Here is a 10,074-nt window from a genome sequence, read left to right as displayed (position 1 = left end):
TTGTCTTTTTTAGTTTAGTTATTTTAGATTTAGGTAATTTTGAGTGATGTTTCTAGAAAACTCTTCTAATGTTAGAAGTATCTAAATATTTCTTAGGGTTGTAATATTTTCTAGAAGACTCTTAGAATTTCTAGACTTAAGAACGCTGTAAAATTAGTGTGTCTAGAGTTCTTCTTAGAGTATTATAAATAGAGAGGTAATTCTACACTTTTATATTAAACAAAAATAAAAGGTTCTCTCTACCACAACGAATTTTCCTATCTATGAAATTTCTACTCAAACTTCTAATATTCTCACACCCACTTTTCTTAAACACAAAAAAAAATATTATTTTCAACCGTTTCTTATTGATGGTACTCATTTGTGTTGTGCTTATATTGAATTTGTTGAAATATTATGTTATATGTGCTTTAAACTAGTCACCAACTATTTGTAGTAAGTAGTAGTATACAAATATGTGAGCATATAACTGTAATAATCGATTTTTTTTTGTTTTCAAATTGATTTATCTAAATCATTAATCATATATAACATGCTAAAGTATATTAAAACAACATATATATATATATATATATATATATATATATATATATATATATATATATATATATATATATATATATATATATATAAAACGTAAATACATTATAAAAAACATAAGGAAGTAAAAGAAAGTGAGAAGGAACAATGCACTATTTGATTCCAACATAAAAGTACTTTGATTCATTCATTAGTATTAGGAAAAACTATATATATATATATATATATATATATATATATATATATATATATATATATATATATATATATATATATATATATATATATATATATATATATATATATATATATATATATGTATGTATATGTGTGTGTGTAACATAAGTACATTACAGCACAACAATACAGTTCTATTGATAAATACACTTCAGTTGATAACTGTATACAAAAACATAGCTGATGTATTCATATGTAATTTTGACCTTGTAATTTTCTACTTCTCCACTCTAAAATGTGTGGCTATTTCCACTATACTATTTGACCTTATAAAATAAAACACCAATATTATAATTGCAAATACGTCCAAGATCTTGCCAACTTTTATGACTTTGCCCTAAAGTGACACATAATTTGTTCAATTGCTAATATGCCCTCCAATTGAAAATCAATTCACAAGTCTGCAATTCTTTCTAATCTCCCCATTAGTCCCAGTTAGAGGACTAAGTCTACTCAACTTGATCATAGCAGCAGCAAAGTCATTAAAAAAAGTAGCACTATTATTACTATAATTCGAAACCAAACTTTCTTGAGATCCATTATTGAAAAGAGTTTGATCAGAATGGAAAAGTCCTTTGTTAGCAACAAGGTTTTTATAGTAATTGTTGTCAAAAGTAGTTGGAGTGAGAGTATCAAGAGGTGCTAAATTGGTGCTACCATCAAAAAAAAAAGGACAAGTTGCTTTTCTTAAGGTGGCAAAGTTTGGGTCAATGTTGGTTTCATTGTACATGCGAGTTCTGAAAAATTGACATTGTCCTTGTGACAGAAGAAACGATTCTTTATAAACTTCTGTATTAGAAAAGAGTACAATTTTGATCTTTATACATACAAAGAGACTTTAGCTATTCTAGGAGTTATCATAATTATTAAATGCTATTGATTTGGCCACTGTCTATTGACCTTCCAAATCTCTCCAATAACTTATTATTAAAAACCCATTAACTATAACATTTAAGGTTTATTCAACAAAACTCCTTTGTAAACTTAAATGTTTCTTCTATTCATCATGCCTATCAATTTCTTGCCTCTGTCGAAGATTTCTTTTGATAGTGGTTTTGTGAAAATGTCTGCTGCTTGGTCCTTACTTGCTACATGCTTCAATTCGACATTTCCTTCCTTCACGTGTTCTCGAATGAAGTGGAAGCGAACGTCAATGTGTTTGCTCCTTTCATGGTTTACTAGATTCTTTGCTAACTCAATTGCTGACCTGTTGTCAACTTGTATTATTGTAGCATCTTTTTGTTCTAGCTCCATTTTACTCATCAATCTTCTGAGCCATATTGCATGACAAATACACCAGGATGCTGCTACATATTCTGCTTCACATGTCGAAAGTGTTACTATTGACTGCTTTTTAGAAAGCCAAGTGAATGCAGTATTTCCCATGAAGAACACATATCCAGAAGTGTTTTTTCGATCGTCTATGTCTCCGCACCAATCACTGTCAGAGTAACCAACCAACTTGTATTTGTCTGAATTTGAGTAAAACATCCCAAGTGACATTGTTCCTTGGATGTACCTCAGAATTCGCTTCAATGCTTTCCAATGTGTGTAAACTGGCTCCTCCATGAATCGACTTACAATGCCTACACTTAATGAAATATTTGGTCTTGTACATGTGAGGTAGCGAAGACTTCCTACCAAACTTTGACATTTTCCTGCTTCGACACGTTCTCCTCCATCAAATTTCGACAACTTTGTTCCTGGTTCCATTGGCGTCGAAGCCGGATTACAGCTTTCCATCTTATATCTTTTCAAGATTTCTTTTGCATATTTTTCTTCTGAGATGAAGATTCCTGTTTCTTCTTGTCGAACTTCCAGACCAAGAAAGAATCTCATTAGGCCTAAATCTGTCATCTCGAATTCACGTGTCATTGTGCTTTTGAATTCTTCTATCATTTGATCATTACTGCCCAGAAAAATAAGATCATCAACATAGAGAGCAACAAGTAATACATCCCTTCCATTTTTCTTCACATAGAGGGCATGTTCGTATGGACATTGCTCGAACCCGTTCTCCTTGAAGTATGTGTCGATACGTGTGTTCCATGCCCGCGGTGCTTGCTTCAGCCCATATAACGCTTTCTTCAATTTCAGTACCTTCTTCTCTTCTCCAGCTTTCATGTACCGGAGTGGTTGTTCGACATAGACTTCTTCTTCTAGTACACCATTCAGAAAAGCTGTTTTGACATCCATTTGAAATATTGGCCATTTGAATTGAGCAACTTGAGATATGAGTAATCGAATTGTCTCCATTCTTGCAATAGGTGCAAATACTTCGTCATAATCAACTCCTACTTTCTGTTTGTATCCCTTCGCAACAAGTCTCGCTTTGTATCGTTCTATTTCTCCTTGAGCATTCATCTTTTTCTTGAATATCCACTTTACACCAATGGGTTGACTACCTTTTGGCAATTCAACTAGCTCCCAAGTGTTGTTGTGGATAATCGCCCTCATCTCTTCGTCCATGGCACTTTTCCACTTCTTGTCTCGTACTGCTTCTTCAAAACTGATGTTTTCAGCATCTGCCAAGAGACATACAACGTGCACTTCACTTGTCGAATCATACAGATCTTGCAAACTTCGCATTCTGGGTTGTGTAGGTTCATCTTCATTGTCAGAATCTTCAAGTTTTGTCGAAATGTTTGATGGTATAGCGACAGATGATTCTTCAACTTCGACGATAACTTCTGTCGAACTGTTCCAGTCCCACTTACTTGCTTCGTTTATTCGAACGTCTCTACTCACTGCCACCTTCTTTCTTATGGGATCAAATAGCTTGTACCCTTTTGTTTTCTCATCATACCCAATGAGTATGTATTTCTGACTTTTGTCTTCAAGTTTCGTTCTTCGTTGATCTGGTACGTGTGCATAAGCCACACTTCCAAATACTTTGAGATGAGAAACTGTTGGCTTCTGTCCACTCCACGCTTCTTGTGGTGTTTGATCTTCTAACTTCGAATGTGGACATCGATTCTGAACATAAATGGCACATTTTACAGCTTCTGCCCAAAATTCCTTTGGCATGTTCTTGCTTTTAAGCATTGAACGAACCATGTCAAGGACTGTTCGATTCTTCCTTTCAGCACCCCATTTTGTTGAGGTGAGTATGCTGCAGTTAGAAATCTCCTTATACCCTGCTCTTCACAATACTTCATAAAAGCTGTCGAAGTATACTCACCACCTCTGTCAGATCGAACTGCTTTAATGTGTCTGTCGGTCTCCTTCTCCACCATTACTTTGAACCTTTTGAACACCTCGAATGCTTCAGACTTTTCTTTCAAGAAATAAACCCATGTCTTCCATGAGTAATCGTCGATGAAGGAAATAAAGTATCTTTTGCTACTGAAAGATTCTGGCGTGATTGGTCCACATATGTCGGTGTGAATTAAATCAAGGATATGCTTAGCTTGATATTCTACCTTCTTTTGAAATGAAGTTCTTGTTTGTTTGCTAAGCACACATTCTTCACAGAACTTTCCTTCATAGTCCATATCTGGTAGTCCATGCACCATGTTCCTTTTCGCCAACCTTTTTAAACCAGCATGATGTAGATGACCAAAGCGTAGATGCCATAGTGACGCTTTGTCTTCAACATTTACTTGTAAACATTTTTCTCGAACGTTTATTAGATTCAGTTTGTACATTCGATTTCTCTCCATTTCGACACGAGCAATCAGATGTCCCAGCTTGTCCTTCAAATACAGTATCCGTTCTTTCATAAGTATCGAATAACCTTTTTCTGTAAGTTGTCCCAAACTCAAGATGTTGGTCTTAAGATTTGGTACATAATAAACATCTTGAATTGATCCAATCAACCCATCCTTCTGCAGGTAACAGATCGTTCTTTTGCCTTCGACCTTCACTTTTGATGCATCTCCGAAAGACACATTGCCATCTTCAATCTTTCTCATTTCTTTGAACAAGTGTTTGTGACCACACATATGGTTACTTGATCCTGAGTCAAGATACCAAACGTTGTCATTTGTGTTGATCTCATTTTGAGTCATCAAGAGAAAACCTTCATTTGCTTCAGCTTCCAGAGTTAGATTGGTTGTTTCTTCTACCTTCTTTTCGATTCGACAATCTTTTGCAAGATGTCCCACTTTATCACAGTTATAGCATTTGAATGAGTTGCAATCCTTCGCATAATGACCATACTTTCCACACTTGTAGCATTCAAAGTTGGAATGGTTCGACCTACCACCTCTTTGACCACGTCCTCTGCCACGCCAATTTTGCTGGATCGACTGTCCTCTCTCGAAGTTGCTGCCTCTACCACTTCGACCACTGTCACGTCCTCCACGACCACGTCCTCTTCCTCGAAAGTTTTGAGAAAAAAATACCTTTTCGTCTTTGATTTGCTCCTTGGTTTGATTTGCGTCCTCTACTCCTTATTCCTTCTTTTTCATCTTACGTTGTTCGTGTGCTTCGAGGGAACCAGCGAGCTCTTCGACTGCGAGCGTCGAAAGGTCCTTCGACTCTTCTATTGCACACACAATATTCTCAAACTTATCTGTTAAAGATCTCAAAATCTTTTCGACAAATCGTGCATCAGTTACTGTTTCGCCATTTCTGGTGAGTTGGTTCACCACCTTTTGTACACGCGTGATGTAGTCAGATACATTTTTTTACTCCTTCATCTGCATCCTCTCCAATTCGCCACAAAGTGTTTGGAGTCGAACTTGCTTTACTCGATCTGCTCCTTTGAACACTTTCTCTAGCGTGTCCCACGCTTCTTTCGACGTAGTCGAACTGGCAATCTTTTCGAAGCCTGATTCATCAACAGCCCTAAACAGCATGTACAATGCCGTTTTATCCTTCGATCGCGTCTCTTTCAACACCTTGTTTTGAGCTGCCGTATATCCCTCAACATCTGTTGGTTCTTCAAACCCATCTTTGGTCACCTCCCACGCGTCTAGAGATCTGAGAAGAGCTTTCATTTGGATACTCCAGTTTTTGTAATTTAACTTCGTTAGCCGTGGCAACGGCATTTGATTCATCATGTTTGCCATTAGCTCTGATGCCAATTTGACAGAAGAAACGATTCTTTATAAACTTTTGTATTAGAAAAGAGTACAATTTTGGTCTTTATACATACAAAGAGACTTTAGCTATTCTAGGAGTTATCATAATTATTAAATGCTATTGATTTGGCCATTGTCTATTGACCTTCCAAATCTCTCCAATAACTTATTATTAAAAACCCATTAACTATAACATTTAAGGTTTATTCAACACCTTGGCCTATGGTGTGCGCACCAGAAAGAGCAGTGAGATCATTTACATTTACAGTTAGACCCTTGGCTGAAAACATTGTAGTGAGGGTAGATAGGTCAGAGAGTGGTGATGGAAGTTGGTCGTTTGCTGCAGTTTGGCTTGCAGTTCTTGCATCTCTTCTTCCAAGTGGCACTACCCATGAGGGTCCTCCAAGCTATAAATTAATTAATTTAAATGAATTTTTGAGACTTAGAAAGTGATGATCAATCAAAATGAACCATAGTTATTTATTTACCAGAAAGATTCCATCTCTTGCTGGAAGAGCTAGAATATCGGCACAAGAGACAGTGGCATTGCAAGAAGCTTCAACGTTGGTTTTAATTGTATCAATCACTTCAAACCTCTAGCTGAATTTATGTTAGGTCCAGCACTTTTCTCACCCGTAAACATAGCAGTGTCATCCAATAAGATTGATCCATCACATCCCTACAGAAGAATATTCTAACATGTTAATATAGTGGACTTGCATTAACAAAATGTTGCAGTTATTAACTTTGAACAATATATCAATAAAGTGGACTTACATTAACAAAGCAACCATGGAAAAACATGCGAAGTATAGCAGCACCAATTCTGGATTCATTTTGGATAGCACTGGTCATTGTATTGCGTTCAGTGGTTTCGAGGCTAGGGCATGTTGCTGCATAGAAGTTATCAACAAGTTGTGCATTGGTGCAACATGATAGAAGAGAAATAATAGAGAGTGCCACGTATGATTTAGTAAATGTTGTCATAGAGTTAAATCGTTATAGCTTTAAGCTAACAAACGAGAGAAATAGAAGTTGGGGGGTGCATGCTGCATGCATACAAAAGAAGTTGATAAGAATCAGAAATTGAAGATATATATGAAAATAATAATTTGTCACAATTTTCAAATTTGTCTGCTTAAATTTTTGGGAGCAACCGCTGGAGAAAATTTGATAGATAAGAACAAGATGGATGCCCAAGAGTAGTTGACTTATAGACTTATACAATAATAAAACGAAGGAAAAAGCTCCAAAAATGGAAGCTTGTGAAACATTAACAAAAGTTTAAAAAAAATTAAAGTATATGAAGTAGTCGTTGCTGGGTCGACATGCATGTTTGAAAGAGGGAAAAAAGTATTTCATGGTATACATACAATATGTTTTATTGATTTATTTAAGTTATCATTTTATAATAAAAATTTTGAGAAGGCATAAGATTAAATAAATTGAGATTTTTAGGTTCTTTGTTAAGGAGGTTATTTAGAGGTAGGTTCTTGCTAATGAGTGTATTTTTGAACAAATCAACATCTAAAAAAGTGTTAAACAAGTTAACCATTTGGCTCTCTTATTATTCTTTTTGGTGGTGGTGGAGGTGTTGAGTGCGTCAATGAAGCAAATAGACATTCTAAACATGTACTTTGGTTATATAGCAAGAAATTCTGAGTTCTGAGTGTCACACCTTTAATATGTTGATGATATTGTTTTTTCTTGAAAAGACTACTATAGATATCTATAGACTCTCAAAACGATTATATGTGTTTTTGGATTTTTTTTATCAAGTCCAACGTCAATCAGCATCAAGCTATCTAACAGTTGGTGATTTAGTTTTGAGGTTTATTGCAGTTTATTCATAAAAATGTTAACCTTTGTGTGAAAAATGATTGTTTGTTTGTTGAGACACATTTCGAGGAGATAGCCAATATTTTAGATAATATTTGAAATAGCTGAACTTTATCTAAGATTATTTCATTTTCTCACAATCGCTCTGAGATGGGTTCTAATTTGTTTAAACCCTTTTATGCTAAATGTTTTACGAGACTAAAGTCTTACTTCATGTTCGCTTTATGAGTTGGTGGTTGAATTGTTAAATCATTTGTTTAACTTTTGTGAGTTTGCCTCTCAATTAAGCTCAGCGTTTTAAGGATGTACTGGTAAAATAGTAGTGCGGGAAAATTATATTTTGTAGTTAATAGTTATATAAATATGATCGAAAAATGGTTGTGTCTCGTGGTACTTGATAAAGCATTTCATTATCAATATTAAAGATAAGTGATGCTACCATGTAATGAATTTAAATTTTTTAAACAATAATAAATTATAAAAAAAATATCCATATAAGATCAAATAAACTAGATAAGTTGGAGATAAATAAAAAGTTTACGATAGAGAGACAATGTTATAGATACCTTTGACCTCTAAAACTTTCAGAATTTATTGCATTTTTGCAAATCATTGTTAAAAATAGGAGGCATTGACATCTAGAAAATAGATTAAGGTGAGTTGTTTAGTCAAACATCAACATTGTAGTAAAAATATTATGGACTGAAAAGCTAATGGACTACACTGAAACATCAAGAGTGAAAGGTGTAGATCCCATTAAGCAAACCATATCAACTCTTAAATTTTGAAATGAAAACATATATAAATTTTGAACAAAGTTACAACTGTTAACCTGACACATCAAAATAGTAAATGAATAAACTTGGCAAATGGTTAGGTTTTTCCACAATCAAAAGTTAAAATAAAATAAAATAAACCATATGGATTCTTATGTTTTCAAAATAAAACACATGTAAAAGTTGAATAAAGTTACATTTCTTAAACTTAAACTGAAACATCCAAAGACTAAATGAACAAACTTCGAAAAAGGTTAGGTTTTTCTAGATTCAAAACTTAGAATAAAATCAAACAAACCATTGAAGAGTATTTCTGAAACTATAAATCCACAATACAATAAGGTGTCTAATTTAGTAACATGATACATCCGATAACTCTTCATTCTATGTTCGTATAACAAAATTCACACCTATAAAATTTCACTTCAATAAAAAATTATTTGATAAGTTAAAGAGAATGATAAAAATTAATGATTTCATGAAGTTTTCACTACGCCAAATAAGGGAAAAGAGGGCGCTTTTTTTGGCCTATAACAGCGCTTTAAAGCGCCCTCTAATCTGGCACTGGCATAGGTAAAGACAACGCTTTTTTTCCTGGTGAAAGCGCTGTCTAAAGTGGCTCTTTAAGCCCTTTAAGGGCCACTTTAGAGGACGCTTTTTAAAGAAAGCGTCCTCTAAAGTGGAAACATTTAAGGGTTTAGATGGCGCTTTTACTGGAAAGCGCCCTCTAAAGTGGAAACTTTTAAGGGTTTAGAGGGCGCTTTTACTGGAAAGCGCCCTCTAAAGTGGAAATTTAAAGGGTTTAGAGGGCGCTTATTTTGGGAAGCGCCCTCTAAAGTGGGTGGTTATTTAATTTTTTTTTTTTAAAAAGGGCTATATTTTTTAATTTATTTTAGACAACCTGTATATTGATGCAGTACACCCAAAACTGTATAATTTGAAGTCCTTTTTCACACATTGCATTCAACAAGCCTTATATACAACAATCCATACATATACAACAATCCACTGATATATAATCGTTTAACTTCTAAAGATTCTAAATATACAACCAATTCATAACTTAAAAAGAAATAAAACTAAGTAGCAAAAGCATCTCTGAGATGTATGTTTTTTTTGCTAGCAGCAGTCTTCTTAGCAACAACCTCTTTTTGTTCAATATCAATAGCATGAACCTAAAATATCATAAAATTAGTTAGGTGATGTATAAGATCAAGAATTAACATTTTCTATGCATAAATATCATATAATTGTGTTTATACCTTTTTTTTTTATGCAACTGACTCGATTTGCTGCATAATCCCCTTATATTTTTGGTCTCTTATCTTTTGAAGATAGAATTGATATTTGTTTAGATGGACATGTTCCATTGTCGTAGAGGGATACTTTCAAATATCCAGCATCATCATCTACGCGAATGAGGCTTGACGACAATGGAACATCTCCATCTAAACAAATATCAATTGATACTTTCGAGTATCCCTTGCCCCTTGCACGAATGATTGACTTCATAATAGCCATTTTACCTGTAATAAAGAAAATAATTAAAATCAGATGACAAATGTAAAAACAATTAAAATCATAAAAGTCATTTTACCTGTAATAAAGAAAACAATTAAAATCATTTGACCTGTACCTTTTTCACTAAGTTCTCT

General features: G+C 34.1%; 1 pseudogene; it reads right to left on the bottom strand.

The window, feature by feature from the left end:
- Window positions 1-1,165: 1,165 nt before the first annotated feature.
- Window positions 1,166-6,791, bottom strand: LOC127086539 (peroxidase P7-like; annotated as a pseudogene).
- Between the last annotated feature and the right edge of the window lie 3,283 nt (window positions 6,792-10,074).

Source organism: Lathyrus oleraceus, chromosome 5 (genome assembly GCF_024323335.1).
Source record: "Lathyrus oleraceus cultivar Zhongwan6 chromosome 5, CAAS_Psat_ZW6_1.0, whole genome shotgun sequence".
In the NCBI taxonomy this organism is placed as follows: Eukaryota; Viridiplantae; Streptophyta; class Magnoliopsida; order Fabales; family Fabaceae; genus Lathyrus; species Lathyrus oleraceus.
The sequence above is the reverse complement of the archived record's forward strand: the minus strand, read 5'-3'. Positions and strand labels throughout refer to the sequence as shown.